Source organism: Etheostoma spectabile, chromosome 6 (genome assembly GCF_008692095.1).
Source record: "Etheostoma spectabile isolate EspeVRDwgs_2016 chromosome 6, UIUC_Espe_1.0, whole genome shotgun sequence".
Classification (NCBI taxonomy): domain Eukaryota; kingdom Metazoa; phylum Chordata; class Actinopteri; order Perciformes; family Percidae; genus Etheostoma; species Etheostoma spectabile.
Window position 1 is genome coordinate 26,862,309 of NC_045738.1, and position 16,113 is coordinate 26,878,421.

The 16,113-nt window shown below is 41.5% G+C and overlaps 1 protein-coding gene and 1 long non-coding RNA gene across 2 annotated transcripts in view; one reads left to right on the plus strand and one right to left on the minus strand.

The window, feature by feature from the left end:
* Positions 1-16,113, minus strand: part of snrka (SNF related kinase a) — a 67,885-nt gene that overhangs the window by 38,746 nt on the left and 13,026 nt on the right. The gene's annotated exons all lie outside the window — the stretch shown is intronic.
* Positions 1-16,113, plus strand: part of LOC116691140 (uncharacterized) — a 23,781-nt gene that overhangs the window by 40 nt on the left and 7,628 nt on the right. Inside the window, exon 2 of the long non-coding RNA XR_004332437.1 lies at positions 4,542-4,546. This is a non-coding gene — a long non-coding RNA (uncharacterized LOC116691140). The remainder of the gene's footprint in view (positions 1-4,541; positions 4,547-16,113) is intronic.

Sequence of the window (16,113 nt, forward strand, 5' to 3'; positions counted from 1 at the left end):
AATAGCAGGTTTTTCTACAAAATAGATAAGCGACAAGACTTTTGTCAGGGACTGTATACTGAGAGGTTTATGCCTCGGTTCAAAGGTCCACAGTTCGAATCCAACCTGTGACGATTTCCTGGATGTCTTCCCCCTTTCTCACCTAGCTGTCCTATCAAATAAAAGGAGGAAAAGCCCCAAAAATTACCTTTAAAAAATACTTGATTGACGCAATTGTAATTAATACAATCCATCAAATATAATCTGGAGACACACCTGCGCTCACTAAGGAGCTGGTGGTGGATCTAAGGAGAGCCAAGGCACCAGTGAGCCGTATTTCCATCCAGGGAGTCAGTGTGGACATGGTGGAGGACTACAAATACCTGGGGGTGCACTTGGACAATAAACTGGACTGGGCCAAGATTACTGGTGCAATACCCCGCCTTTCTCTGAATTCAAGCCGTTCTTTGTGGACAAAACTGTAGATAGAGACACTGATCAATAGTCATCTCCGGTTCATCTTTTCCTGGCTGTGCCTTACCAAAACCGCCCACCACCCACCCACCCCGCCCCAACCCACAACCACAGAACCCACACCCACATGTTTCCACATCACAACATGGTCCCAGCTGGAGGCTCGACCCCCAACACAAGGGTAGCAGCGAAACAACCCGCTCTGTCCAGACAGAGGAATGATAACCCCTGCAATGTTGTCACTGGGTGGGCTGTACTTAACACATTTAAAGCTATGGTTGCATTTTAACCGTTTGTGCACCAGCTTTGCACATCACAAGCAGTTCTACTCTATACTGATACCCAACGGTCACATAAATCAGGTTTGGAGGATGTCCACATGCTCTGTGTGTAAACGGCCTGGCAGTGGAACAGCCCCCAGTATGTAGTCCTCTGCGCCAATCACATCTCCTTGGAAAACACGTGTCAGTACTCCTGCACAGAGGCTACACGTGAGTCCACCAGCTCGTCCTCTCAGCTGCGGATGGATAGACACATTGGGATGTCACAGATGATTCAGGTCTCACCCCATCAGCCCAACCATGCTCACTCACAGTGTTGGTGCGCTCACTGTGCTAGTGTGTCCTGCAGCACTATAAAATGTTTATGACGCATGATTTGTCTTACCTGTGTATAAATATTGTGCAAACCTTCATTGATGACTTCACACGTGAGACTTCTGTCTATTCTTTATTACTTTGATTGTGGGTAATCATTTCTTGTGATTGTGTAACATTCATGTTGACAGCCCCCAGGACATGGGGACCAAATAAACTGTGTTGTGTTTTTGAGAACTATGGACGACCTCAGCATGTTACGGAGCCCAACTCACAATAAGGGGCACACTCTGGACTTGATTGTACTCAAAGGGTCTGAACTTTCCAAAGAGTTGTGGTGACTGACGTGCTCTCCTGTCATGGGTTCCTGGTTTTTCTTTAACGCACTATCTCTTGCCCAAAGTTGTCCAAACAAAGATAATCAGAAAACGGTAATATCATGAAAACACCAGTGAAACATTTATTCAGCTTTTGCTTCCTCACCCGCCTCGCTGGGCTAGCAGTCATGAGCTTGAGACAATTTCACCTGTAAAATTCAAAGTTTATTGATGCCATTGCGCCCACTAAGGGCAAAGTTGTCTCTGGTAAGAAAAGATCGCCATGGAAAATGTCCTACGGTGAGAACGAAAAAAGAGAGTGTTAGGAAGCCTGAACGAAGGTTGTCGAAAAACAAATCTCCTGGATACGTATAACACCTATAAAGTAGAACTTCGCATTTATAATTTGTGACTGAGGATGCAAGAGATGTCCTTCTTCTCTTTATTATCTCTAAAACAAATAATAATGTCACGTGCTTATTGGTTGCTACTGGTTGATAGTGTTAACAAACCCTCCATTCCCAGTACATCTGAACTTTTATCTACCAAGGGCCATCGCAATTACTTTGCCTCCTTCTTCAAAGACAAAAATTCAGAAGATTTAGACAACGTCAGTGCCTCCATCAAGTTCAGGATATTATTGTCACAGTGTTCAAGGCAAAACTAGTTCCCAATGACAAATTTCCCACGCTCAACCATACAAAGCCTGGAGGACATTATCACACATCTGAAACCCTGAACCTGGTTGCCTTGATATTCTACAACGGGACTTTTCAAAAATGTTTCCAATTTGTTTTACTTTCTGATCTTCTACAGATTGTGAACACTCTCTTCTTTCAGGTATCCTTTCCACAGGCCTGAAAACTGGCATTCATCCAGGCCACTTTTAAAAAAGAACACCCTAACAAGTCACTAATGAGTCAACTATAAGCCCAATATCAAACCTTCCGTTTTTAAGTAAAGCTCCGATTGAAAAAGAGTCTTTCAACACGTTCAACCATTTCTTTTCACTAAGCAACATTTTTGATACCTTTCAGTCGGGTTTCCGACCACAACACAGCACTGATACGCTCTTGTCAAAGCTTTAATACCATCCACCTTACCATAGATAGAAATGCAAAATTGAGTTTAGATTCTTGAGTCAGGTCTTAGTACTTCTCAGTGCTGCTTCTCTGGTCAAACACCATGCATATCTACTAGACCGATTGGAAACCTCGGTTGGACTAAATACTCTAGTACTACACTGGTTTGTAATCCTACGTAAAGAATAGGATTACTTTGTGTCAAAGATAATTATACATCTCTGAGTCAATACAAATATGCTGTCGCTGATTGTCCCCAAGACTCTTTGTTTTTGTTTTTTTTTTTATTCTGGGTCTCTTCTCGTTTTAACATCTACATGCTTCTTCCCGTGGCTCAGATTATGGAAGAACAAATAAGTTACCATAGTTATGCGAGACACAAATTTTACATCATAACCTATCGCCAGGGGACTATAGTCAAATACAAAAACTGACTAATGCATCACAAAAGTTAACGCGTGATGTGCGCAGAACTTTTGAAATTAAATGAAGAAAACTGAGATAGGTTGTTTTTTGGAAAAGCAAAGATGAACATTAAACGTCTTGCTGCTCACGCTTTCAAACAACAAGTTTAAAACAACAGACAAGCCAGAAATCTTGGTGTAGTCATTGACCAACCTGACTTTAAACAGCCACATTAAGACAATCTACCAAAGTCAGCTACTATCACCTATACGGAACATATCAAGTTTAAAGGGACTTATGTTCAAGCAGGACTTTGTAAACAACTGTCCTATGCTTCATCTCAGTAGACTTGACTACTGTACGGGGTCTTTACAGGTCTCCCTAAAAAATCAATCAGACAGCTGCAGCTGATTCAGAACGCTGCTGCTCGAGTCCTCACTAGGACCAAGAGAGACTTGATCAACATCACTCCAGTTCTGAGTCTTTAACAACTGGCTTCCATGTGTCTCAAAGAATTGATTCAAAGTACTCTTGCTAGTTTATAAATCCCTTAACTGTTAGGTCCAAAATCCATTTCTGATCTGCTACTTACACTATACCCCCCCAGACCCCTCAGGTCCTCTGGGACAGGTCTACGCTTTCCTGTCCCCAGAGATCAGAATAACAGGGTGAAGCACTTTCAGTTTCTATGTATGCTCCTCAACTGGAATAAACTCTCCAGAAACCTGCAGATTCCTTGCGTACCCTCAGTTCTTTTAAATCAAGGCTGAGACCTTTTTTTTGATGCTGCCTTTCTTTAAATTAATGCTCATGTTCTTTAATTTTCTTATGCTGCACTGTAACTTTATTCTTGTTTTTTATGTGTCCCTAAGGTTTCTATTGGTGTTTTAACTTCTTTCAGGGTCTTATGATTTAATTGCTTATTGATTTTTGACTGTTTTTATTGTGTTTATCTCTGTTTTATGGATTTTGGTGTAAAAGCACTTTGATTGCCCTGTGCCTGGAAAGAAATGTGTCTCTACAGATTAAGCTGCCTTGCCTGGCCTGTATAGGGTAGGAGTGGTACATGACAGTGAGTTAGAATATGCATATGGCACAAAGAGGGAAGCTAAAGGGGGCCCAATATTGAAAATCTGAAAACTACTATTTCGTCTCCCATTCCTCCGGTCTCGCCCAGCTCCCCTGAGCCTTAGCGGTGTGGAGGTGCCGAGGAAGACAAGGAATGGGAAAATGAAAACCTTTGGTTGTGATCTCTGCTAAGGGGGAGGCCAGACGGGCTGCAGGTGAGGCAAAGTGGAGGAGATAGGTCCAATACCCTCGTGTCTGACGGCTCCATTACCAGACTCAGAGAGTCATGTCCCTTGAGGTGGTGAACACTGGGATTCTTAGTCCACTATTCACTGCCTTTAAAAGGAATCTGGAACTGCATCACAGTACACAGTGTGAGCGTCTGTTTGAGTTTACCTTGAGTGTGTTACTGGTATGAATTGGTGTGTCTGTTGTGTTGATGTGTTGTAGGATGTGTAGTGTCTGTGTGGTTGATGAGTTTATCTGTATGAAGTGGTGTGTGTTGTGAAAGAGTGTACTGGAAGCGGGGCCTTGAGGTTTGCGGGGCGGGCGGAGCGGGAGTCCTGACCTCCTTATCTGTGCTTTCTCCAGAAGGGATTCGCTCTGCTCCAGAGGCGTAGTACGTGTCCCTGTGTGAGTGTGTTATGACGTTATAGTCTTACAGGGCCTGCTAAACCAATTGAACCCAATTACAATAGAAAAGCTATTGTAAATATACACCGGAGAGACGAATCAAATAATCTAAAATGACCCAGCACTAAATCACTGTTGCCAAAGTTGGCTTAATTTGTAGATTTTATTGATACAAACCAATTATTGTTTATCATTGAATAATGTAGTAATATTATCTTGATGGGAATTCAATTGTTTTTTGTCTATAAATAATGTGTTGAAAAAACTGCTATATTTCCCCAGGGACCTTATAAAGGTTTCTTTGTGTGACCAAAAATCCAAAAAACTCAAACAATTCGATCTTATTTAATATTGCTATGAGAAATAAAACAGCAGCACACTACTTTGTTTGAAGTCTGGAAGGAGTAAAAAAACGTTTTGCTCTTCACGGGAAGTTCAAAAAAGTTAGTATAGTGCAGATTAATGTTCTATATAATCATCAAATAACAACCTGGTTTTGCAACGCTCGATATGCAACTAATACCAAAAACGAATTGAAAAGACGGAGCAAGTCAATTATTTCAGGCCAACTGAACACACAGACCATGTTCCAACAGGGTCCACATGGTTAGACCATGGTTCCAGCAGCAAAGCATCCAGGCAGGTGCTGTGTGTCAACCAAGTCCACGAGTCAAGCATGTCGTCGCAGGTAGATGCCAGACATACAGCATGTAATTCAAGTTTTATTTTTTAGTTCCACAAGGTGTTGTCAGAGCTCACTCAGTCTTCTTGAACCTGTGTTCCTTGTTGTCTGTCTGTCTGGTCTGTCTGGTCTGTCTGGACAATAAAATAGAATTAACATAGCTAAGGGCTGACAGGAACGTGTGTGAACAATTGAAACATGAATGAAATTAACATCTTTATCTTTAATATTGAGTTCTTTTATATGGGAGATTTTATAATAATGGAATATCCCTATACGGTTTTAAAAATATGGGTATATAGATTATGGTTGAGTCCTTTCCCTAGTGCCTTGGAGATAACTTTGGCAGGAAACCCTGTCGCACTGCTGCAAAACGACTGAAACACCAAATGAGAAAGAGAAACACTTACTCCCTATGGCCTTCTCGGTCGCGGCGATGTCTCCGAGACCATGCGCTGGGATATGGCTGTTGTGTGTCCTTCCTCTGACAGGTTCTTGTGGGACAACGGGGAGTGTTGTACTGGTGTGGCTGGGGATGGGTTCGACCCTGGCAGCCAAGCATGGCTCTCAATCTTCCTCCAGTGAGCCGTTCGCTTGGGAACCCTTGAAGGCATGACGGTCTATCAGTCTGAAGTAAGGCACGAGAAGAAGTCGTAGAAGGGATATGAAGAGAAGGAAAAAGGAGAAGTAATGTAATTAATGAAATTCAAAGAGAGAAATCCTGTAAAATGATACCATAATCAGTTGTTCCTAGTTGAATGATGTGATAGAAAAGCTGGACGGATGGGACCAACTCCAGCAGACCTTTCCCCAGCGCTGTCCTAACTCCACTGCTGCAGCAGTTTTAAATTAAAGAGAGCCGCTATTGGCACTCGTTGGCATTCATCTGCTTTGAAAGCACACCAATAGGTGTCATATGAGACTGAACCAGAATGAACTGTCCGCAGCAAGGAAGGTCTCAAAGCCAAGCTTATTTCTCATTGCATTTACCTGACCTTTAGTACCTAGTACTGCAGTTACACCTTTATTTACCTGCAATTTATTAATTAATAATAATAATTCACTTGTATTTGTGAACAAATTGCTTTAAATTTCTTTGCAGTATTGGTGGCGTCTACACACTTATGCGAAATAGAACAGTCAGATCAAGGCCTGATTGCTGTGGGTGCGGCGCTAGTGCTTTTACTGGGTGAAAGCGGGGTCCGTGGCAGCTAAAACAGGGACGCTACCATTAAAGCATACCTAAAACAAAACATAGTCGAGTGGAGTGAATAAAGATCGATTATATAAATGGTTACCTAAATTTTTCAAAACATGCCAGTGATTGACCTCAATACTAGAAACACCAGCAGTACATGCTCTTGATTTTGCAAAAAACCTTTACAGCCTTACAGTCATTTGAGTTCAGTACATTGCCGCAAACTCTCTTCCTGTAGTGTAGTCTACGTTCAGCTGTCTGCAGAAAAGGATTCGGACTTCGGAGTCATCTTAAAAAATCTGATGGACTGAATATATGGTGTAATGTACAGTGGCAGACTGTCCGCTGAAGCTTAACCAACACAAATTTACACGGTTTGAAAGCAGCAGATTTTAAGTGTTAGAGCATGTTAACTATAGTTCACAGCTAAAAAAGAGAAATGTGCCACCAAGTCACTCATTTTGTGGACCTTACTGGAATCATTTATCCAACTCTTATCCAATCCCCAAGTTACATGGGATGGAGGCTAAGGATAACAGGCTGTGGCAGAGCGTCAGTTTGCATGCTGGGCTAGTACGATCTAGCCGGATTCTCCCTGAGGACTCAGCCAGCAGCAGCAACACTGCTCTACAAATGTGGGGAAATATCCCATTTAAAAATAAACGTATTAAGATAGATGCACTGTAGAATATGAACATGATAGTCCACACTGACTAAATAAAGGTGACATAATAAATAACATAATAAATGTGAAACTTTTTAGCTTATTGGGCCATGAAACAAGCCAGAAACCTGAATGACCTGAATTATCTTTTCCAATCTACCCCAAAAAATCCCAAGCTATGCTAAAGAAAGATGCCATCCAAATGCAAGGGCAAAACTCTTGAGTTGTTGTGTAAATTTGGTTTGGATAATCTTGGTATACTATATAATATCTTCATAATATATATATATATATATATATAAATAAAAATATATATTATATTTTTTTTTATATTATTATATAGATATTAATATATATTATATTATAGTATTATAGGTATATATATATATTGATATGAACCGTAATATTTTGGTCACTATAGCCGTTGAGGTTACATTCTCATTACGTTACATCTCTAGTCTGCTATAATGGCAACACCTCGACTCAGATCAACAGAATTAGCAGAAGTCTAATCCACTAATGGCCCAAGAAATGAGTGTAACCAATCGGGATGTAAGAAATATAAAAACAAGTGGTGCACTAATTACACCCACCTGTATAGCCAATCCCAGTGACGTGCCACGCCCGTGCAATACCCCCCCAAGTACTAAATAAATAATAATAAATCAACCTAACCGAAGAGGTTGATATAAATGGCTCTAGAGGGTCTCTGACAATTCAGATAACGTTGGTGGTTCCCCAATCCCTGGCCCTGCAGGTCCCATGTCAAAGTGTCCTTGGCAAGACCTGAACCCTGAGTGCCCCCAATTGCTGCCTCATCAGCGTAGTGTAAATGTGTGTGACTTCTGTTATCTGATCGCAGACAGGTGGCAGCTTGGTACAGCAGCCTGGGCCACAGTTGTGTGAATGTGTGTGAATGGTGAATGACTCCTGTGCCTAAGTTGACAAGCGTTGATGTATGTTATATAAATCAGTTCATTTATCATGGAAAGACTTATACCGTTTTTTGCAACACTTCATTATAGCATGCGTACGTTCGCTATTACAAATCTCAAACATTATGCAAGCTACCATATTAAAACATACAACACACAATCGTTCAATGTGTGATTACTGTTCTGCAGCCTATGACCCCGAGTCTTGCTCATTGTTTCTCTTATTGGCAATGTTAAAAGAAGTGGGGAACGAAAACAATAGTCGATACTTTTGCTGGAGGAAGCATGCAGCATGCAGCACAGGACTGCTTGGAAATCAAAATTGAGATATGTCGGATGTGAATCACCCGTGAGGATTGGTAAAACATGAGCTTGGGTACACAGCATGCGACAATTTAGAAAGTCACAGCCCATCCAGATTGCTTCACAGCCTCAGTCTTAGACCTCAATCTAGTCAAGTACTCTCTTTGGACTCACAAGAGAAAATAAGTCAATTTATTTCAGGTTTGTAAAAATACGCTGTGTGCAGAGAGAGTATGGAACAAAAATTGGTCTGCACTCTCAGGGCTTGGAATAAATGAGCGAGCTGCGGGCCGTGGTGACAGAGCCTGTGTCAAGCTTCAAAGCTGGGCACATTACTTTAAATGCTGCTGTGATAGTCAGACAGTCATGCCAGAAAATAGATTCTTGTCTTTGTTTACCCTGGACTGAGATTTACCTTTTTTTGGAAAACCGCAGGATCCTGTTTTCCATGTTACTGTAACTCTAACGTCCTGACGAAATAATTTGCATAGCTCACTGAGTTTGATACAGAGCCCGGCTTTATCTCTTCAATTGGTAATATTGGTAATGTCAAAGTTTTTTTTTTTCTCTTCATTAATCACTTTAGACACCAATCAAAATGCAATCGTGCTAATTGTGTATTGTTGGAAGAATTGTATACCCCTAGTAATTGCACCAAAGGGTATTTCAAACTATCAAAAACTAAGGATTGCCATGGTTCAGCGGTAGAGTAGGGTGCGCGACGCACAGGGGTTGTTTTGCACTCGACAGAGATCCGGGTTTCGAATCTGAGCAGTCCCTTTCCCCTTCTCTCTCCCCTTTCACACTAGCTGTCCTGTCAAAAAGCAGAAAAGCCAAAATGACTTAAAATAAAAATGATCTACAGTATTGATTATTGATAGAAACGATGGTTTGCAGCAGCTTAATGTAATCACCTGCAACCTGAGACAGAAAGTCCTAAAGATTCAGTGTATAGTCTCAGCGTGTTCCTGTTGACACTCTTTGTACGATTATTTTGCACCAACTTATAAAGAGTTATCAATAAGAGTATCACCAGTCTCCTGTATCGTAAGTACCATCAGTATTGATACCAATAAATCTAAAAGATAACCCTAATGACTGATTGTGTTGTGATATACGTATATATGTTTAAAACAGGTTTTACAATTAACCTAACCCCACAGGGAGCAGGGGCCATCAAGTATAACGCTGCGTACGGACGTAACCAGTACCTGGTTTTCACAGACACTTTTGATGTTTAAAAAATGTACTTGACGGAGAGAATGTTGTGGGCCGTCACGCAAACGGTCGAGCAGTTGTGATAATGTGCGGGCCCGTCGCAAATCTTTTCTGGCTCTGGGTTAGGTTTGTCTAAGGAAAAACATAATTATATCCACTGATATCCATAAAAGTTTGATCACTTATGTGTATAATGTTACCACCTTTCACACCCTAATATTCAATCCGCAAGCTACTTAACCTCTGTTAAACATGAGGACGGGAAATGAATGAAAAATCCATTTAGGAAATATTTTCAGTCCTCCTCTGTATTCCCATTGATGAATATCGTACTCTGTACAAAAAGATCAGCACGGAAAATCAACAGCGTCGTGAGTGTTTGTTTGGTGTGGGAGGCTCAGAACATCCATGGTGGTCGGAGGAGGGACGCACGGATCACCCTCCCCACGAACAAACCCTGATTGATCCCATGGCGCTCTTTTTAGGCTACTACCTTGTTCACGGTGGACCCGTTCCACCAAGCACTGGGACGTCTTGACTGCCTTGATTGCACACATCTCTATTACTGTATCCTATTTTACTATTGTTATTCCATATGTCCCGTAGTCCTATTTACTATGTCATTATATCCATATCTCTGTTACTGTAGTCTATACTATGTCATTATTCAATTACTGTAGTCCTATTAACTATGTCATTATTCCAATCTCTGTTACTGTAGTCCTATTTACTATTTCATTAATTCCATTGTTACTGTATCCTATTAACTATGTCATTATTCCATATCTCTTTTCTGTAGATCCCTATTTACTATGTCATTATTCCATATCTCTGGTTCCTGTAGTCCTATTTACTATGTCATTATTCCATATCTCTGTTCCTGTGTCCTTTTACTATGTCATTATTCCATATCTCTGTTCCTGTAGTTCCTATTTACTATGTCATTCTCCATATCTCTGTTCCTGTAGTCCTATTTACTATGTCATTATTCCTATCTCTGTTCTGTCACTGGTATTTTGGAACTGACACTGAATGCCTGTTGTTCTGTGATCTGATGTGGCGCTGCCACTATTAGATGCATTTCCACTTTGACATTAGACTTTTTTTTTTATTATTTCTGCCATTTTCATGGTGCTTTCACAGCCTGGTCACCTTTCCCACTCCTGGGCATTTTCTTTTTACTGCCTTATTGGAGATGACAAACCACCAAAACAGAACATCTTTTTCTTGCCTCTACCTTGGCGATCAGCACCTCCACGTCACAATACGTTTTTTTTTTTTCTCTCCATCAGCAGCGGGTAAACCCGTAGTGATTGGACAAAGAATGATCGGGGGCTCATTTATAGTCATTTTCATCTTAATTATGGGAGGATAAGGTGGGTCGGTTGTCTCGTTCACATGCGCTCAAGTTCACGTTGATTGTGATGTACGCAGGCCAAGGAGCTTTATATCTGGTAAGCACATCTCATAACAGCATTCAAAGTGCTTTACACAAACAGTTTAAATAACATTAAAAATAAAAACAGATAAACACAGAAGAAACAGTTAAAAATAAAAAAGAAATAAAAGTTACAGTGCAGCATAAGAAATGAAACATTAAAGAAATGAACATTGTTTTAAAGAAAGGCACAACAAAGAAAGGCTTCAGCCTTGATTTAAAAGAACTGAGTTGAAGCGGATCTACAGGTTTCTGGGATTTTTGTTCCAGATATGAGGAGCTAGAAACTGAACGCTGCTTCACTCGTTTGATTCTGATCTCGGGACAGAAGCAGACCTGTCCCCAGATGACCTGAGAGTGTCTGGGGGGTTCATAGTGTGTATCAGATCAGAAATGTATTTTGGACCTAAACCGTAAGGGATTTATAAACTAGCAAGAGTACTTTGAAATCATTCTTTGAGGCACATGAAGCCAGTGTAAGACTTCAGGAAACTGCTGATGTGATCCAGTCTCTTGGTCTTAGTGAGATACTGTATGGATGTGATCCAGTCTCTTGGTCTTAGTGAACTCTAGCAGCAGCGTTCTGAATCAGCTGCAGCTGGTCTGATTGATTTTTTAGGGAACCTGTAAGACCCCGTTACAGTATCAAGTCTCACTGAAGTATGAAAGCATGGACAGTTTTTTACAAAATCCTGTTGACACATAAGTCCTTTAAACCCTTGATATTTTTCTAATGTGATAGTAGGCTGGTACTTTGTTATTGTCTTAATGTGGCTGTTAAAGTTCGGTTCTGAGTCCATGACTACACAAGATTTCTGCTTGTCTGTTTTGTTACATGTTGTTTTTAACATTGTTGTTTGAAGCTGAGCGCAGACTTTTTAATCGTCCTCTTTTGCTCCAACAACAACCACCCTAGTTTTTCTTCATTTAATTTCAGAAAGTTCTGGCACATCCAGCCGGTAACTTGTTTGATGCACTTAGTCCATTTTTGTATTGGACTATAGTCCCCTGGCATAGGTTATGTAAATGTTGTCTGCATAACTATGGTAACTTATTTTGTTCTCCATAATCTTAGCCACTGGGGAGCATGTATGTTTAAACGAGACGACCCAGAAATCAGTCTTGGGTGAACTCCGCACGTCATATTGTATGCTCAGATGTATAAATTATCTATTGACCAACAGTAATCCCTATTCCTGTAAGTAGGATTCAACCAGTTTAGTACTGAGTACTGAGTACATTTTCAACAATCGGTCCTAGTCGTATGTTGGTGTGTTGACCATGTCAATGCAGCACTGAGATCAAGTAACACTCAGACTGAGATCAGTAATACAAGACTGCAATTTGCCATTATCTATGTTAAGGGGGATGTTATTAAGAGCTTTGACAAGAGCTCGTCCCTCGTGCTGTACAAACAAAAGGTGTGCAAGCCTTGGCATACGTCCGGTTTTTATACATCATGTGATATTTCTGTGCGTAGAACTTTTCAAGTTTTTGGCCGTATGCCATCTTCTGGATGAACACTGCGCAATACTTTTATACATGAGGCCCCTGGTCTCTGCAGTATGGTTACAGTTCCACCCTGTCAGCTTCATGCTGTTCTCCAAACTGCAGATCCAGCATGAACTGTGGAAGTAAGGTCAGACACAGGGCGGGAGAGAGCTGGGATACACAGAGAGATACGGTGGAATGAAGCGTGCATTGTCCTGTGTCTTATTTAACAGTGTTACCCAAACCTGAATCAATTAGAACCAGAGCAACAGAGCTTGTGTGCATGTGTCCCTTACTTTGCAGGCGCTGGGAGACGTGGCCGGTACAGTGATTTACAATCCATGATCATAGTGAAGTCTCGCTGTCGGTTGCTTCCTGGAAGGGGGGCTGGCCACAACTACAACATGAAGAGGATCCACCGAGACTCCAGATATCTGAGGCAACGGAAATACAAACGCAGTTCTGAATCCCGTTTACTGCCAGCTTGTTTTTTTTTATTACAGAATATACACATATTACAACCATTACTCTTCAGTCACACACGGTGCTAGCTGTCCTTTCCTGAGAATACAAAATTCTTTTGACCCATTATGAATACTGTCACCATAATATGAATGGGAGTGCACCAATCAGACTTTCAAAGTCCGAAAACTGATTTCCGGGCTTGGTATTGGCCAATCTGTTACCAGTGTCATAAATTAATAAGCTGTATGCCTCACTGAGTGAAGGGACTCCACAGTGCTGTGGGATAGACTGGACATGCAAATGTATTGTGATCTAATACAACAATCCACATATGTATCTAATCAGTAACATTAGAGACTAGTGACGACCTAACATGCTTTAATGAAAGGACATCTCATCTTACAGATGTGTTTTCCTCAATACCTCGCTCTTCTCAATTGTCTCAGAAAAGGGGACCGTGATGAAACGATGCCACTGAATGGAAATTAGGAGACAATTAAGGGAAGCGGGATTTCCCTTAGAGTCTGGTAAACAAGTGTGAGACAGTAAATGTCCGTTCTTTCCTGTCTTCTTTCTCCATGGCATTTTAAACCAATCCTGTGCTTCCACAGCTTTCTCACACGCTGGAATGCTGCATGGCTGTGCACCGGGATGGGGTGAGGGTTTGCATATAGGTTCATATCATTAAACCCCAAAAAGCGCTCATGCACAACGCTATATGCAAAAGGGTTGGTGTGTGCGTGTGTCGACAGTATAATATCTCAAATCAATTCACCTGTGTTATGTTTCTTCAAGTGTGCATCATGTATGCACCGTGAAAGCAAACTGCAACATGCCACACACTTGCACGCACCAAACACGCATAGAAAGAAGGCAACTCCAATCTAACATTGGCAGCTTTGCAGTAATTACCAGATGACAATATTAATTAACTTTTCTAATTAAAAAAAAAAATGATACAAAAAAAATCCACCTCTGAAAACTCTTTTTTGGCTTTCACATTTGTGGTTTTACATGGATTATGAAATGCTTATAGCCAAGGTGCAGCCCTGAGTCAGATCTGATGCATTGCCTATCTTTAGACCCGTCCTTGCTGGGTTAGTCTCCGCATGTCACATAACCAACCCTGCTGCACAAGGAGGCAGAAGGAGCTGGACCTGAGCTCATGGTGCTTTTAAGAGCACTTGTTCAAGAGAGAAGCTAGGTGGCCGGTTGGCTCAGTGGTAGAGCAGGCACACATACAGTCCCTGACAAAGTCTTGTCGCTTGTGTACAAATTGACGTGAAGTGCCGCTGAAATATATTCTAATCAAGATTTATTTACAAGAAATGGCTCATTTTACTCAACAGCTTTTGTAATAATGTTTCAGAGCAAAAAGAAACTGTCAAAAAGTTCTAATATTCACAGCTTGTAAGCCATTGAGTCAATTTTGCAAAGACATAAGTGTTGTCGCCTTGTCATATGAGCTTCACCTGGGACAATAATGGACCAATCAGTCTCAGTGTGTCAAAAACACCCCAGTACACTAGACCTTCAATCAACTGCAACTAGACCTCTGCAAACAGGCCTATTCACCCTGACTAAAGTTTTGATTATCAAAGCTGAAGACCAGATCCACTGCTGATGTGGCAGACACCTTCATGTGTCTCAGCGTCAAGGACAGAGGATAAAAAAACATTTGAAGACACTGGAGACGTTTTTGACACCCAGGTCAGGCAGACCCCGCCCACACTGCTCGAGAGACGTTTGTTGGCTCGAAATCCAAGGCCAGCCCATTTTTCCACTGCAGCAGAGCTCCACAAGACCTGGTCCCCTGAAGTCCCTGTGTCAACCAGAACGGTTTGTCGATTCTGTCTCGAAATGGCCTCCATGTCGAACCCGGTGCCCAGAAGCCAGCACTAAACAAAAGACAATTGAAAAACCGTGTGTCATGTGCCAAGCCACAGCCTGCTAAAAGGATGGACGCTGGGAAGTGGAAGAAAGTGGATTTTCAGATGAATCTTCTGTTGAATTACACCACAGCTCGCCGCAAAATTGCAGGAGACCTACTGGAGCCGCATGGATCCAAGATTCACCCAGAAACAGTGAAGATTGGTGGGCGAAATATCATGGTCTGGGGTTCCATCCAGTATGGGGGAAGATCTGCAGGGTGGAAGGCAACATCTAGTCTCAAATACAAAGACATCTTAGCTACCTCTTATATTCCCAACCACAAAACAGGCAACATTCTCCAGCAGGATGGTGCTCCATCGCATACTTCCATCTCCACTTCAAAGTTCCTCAGGCGAAGAGATCCAATGGTCCAGGATTGGCCGCCCAGTCACCAGACATGAACATCATGGAGCTATGTGGGGTAGGATGGAAGAGGAAGCATGGAAGACCAACCAAAGAATATTGATGAACTCTGGGAGCTTTCCTAGCTATTCCTATGACCTCATCAATACATGGTATAAATCCTCGCCAAACCGCATGGGTCCAGTCCTTCAAGCTCATGGAATCATACAAGATATTAAATTTGAATCTCACAGCACCGCTATTTAATTTGCTGACATTTTAGTATTTGCAGTAAATTTGTTCAATTTCTGTATAGGCGACAAAACTTTTGTCTTGCCAAAATTTGACCTTTCTGTCTTGTTAAATAATAAATCTTTTTTAGTGAAACTAATTTATTTCAGTGCATTGACATCATTGGGAGGGTTTTAGCTTTTTCATATGAGCTATTTTTACACAATTGATTAATTAAAAGTCAGGTAATAGCAGGTTTTTCTACAAAATAGATAAGCGACAAGACTTTTGTCGGGACTGTATACTGAGAGGTTTATGCTCGGTTCAAAGGTCCACAGTTCGAACCCAACCTGTGACGATTCCTGGATGTCTTCCCCCTTTCTCACAGCTGTCCCTAATCATAAAAGAGGAAAAGCCCCAAAATTACCTTAAAAATACTTGATTGACGCAATTGTAATTAATACAATCCATCAAATATAATCTGAGACACACCTGCGCTCACTAAGGGCTGGTGTGGATCTAAGAGAGCCAGGCACCAGTGGACCGTATTTCCATCCGGAGTCAGTGTGGACATGGTGGAGGACTACATACTGGGGTGCACTTGGACAATAAACTGGACTGGGCCAAACACTCAAACCCTCTACAGAAAGGGTCCAAAGC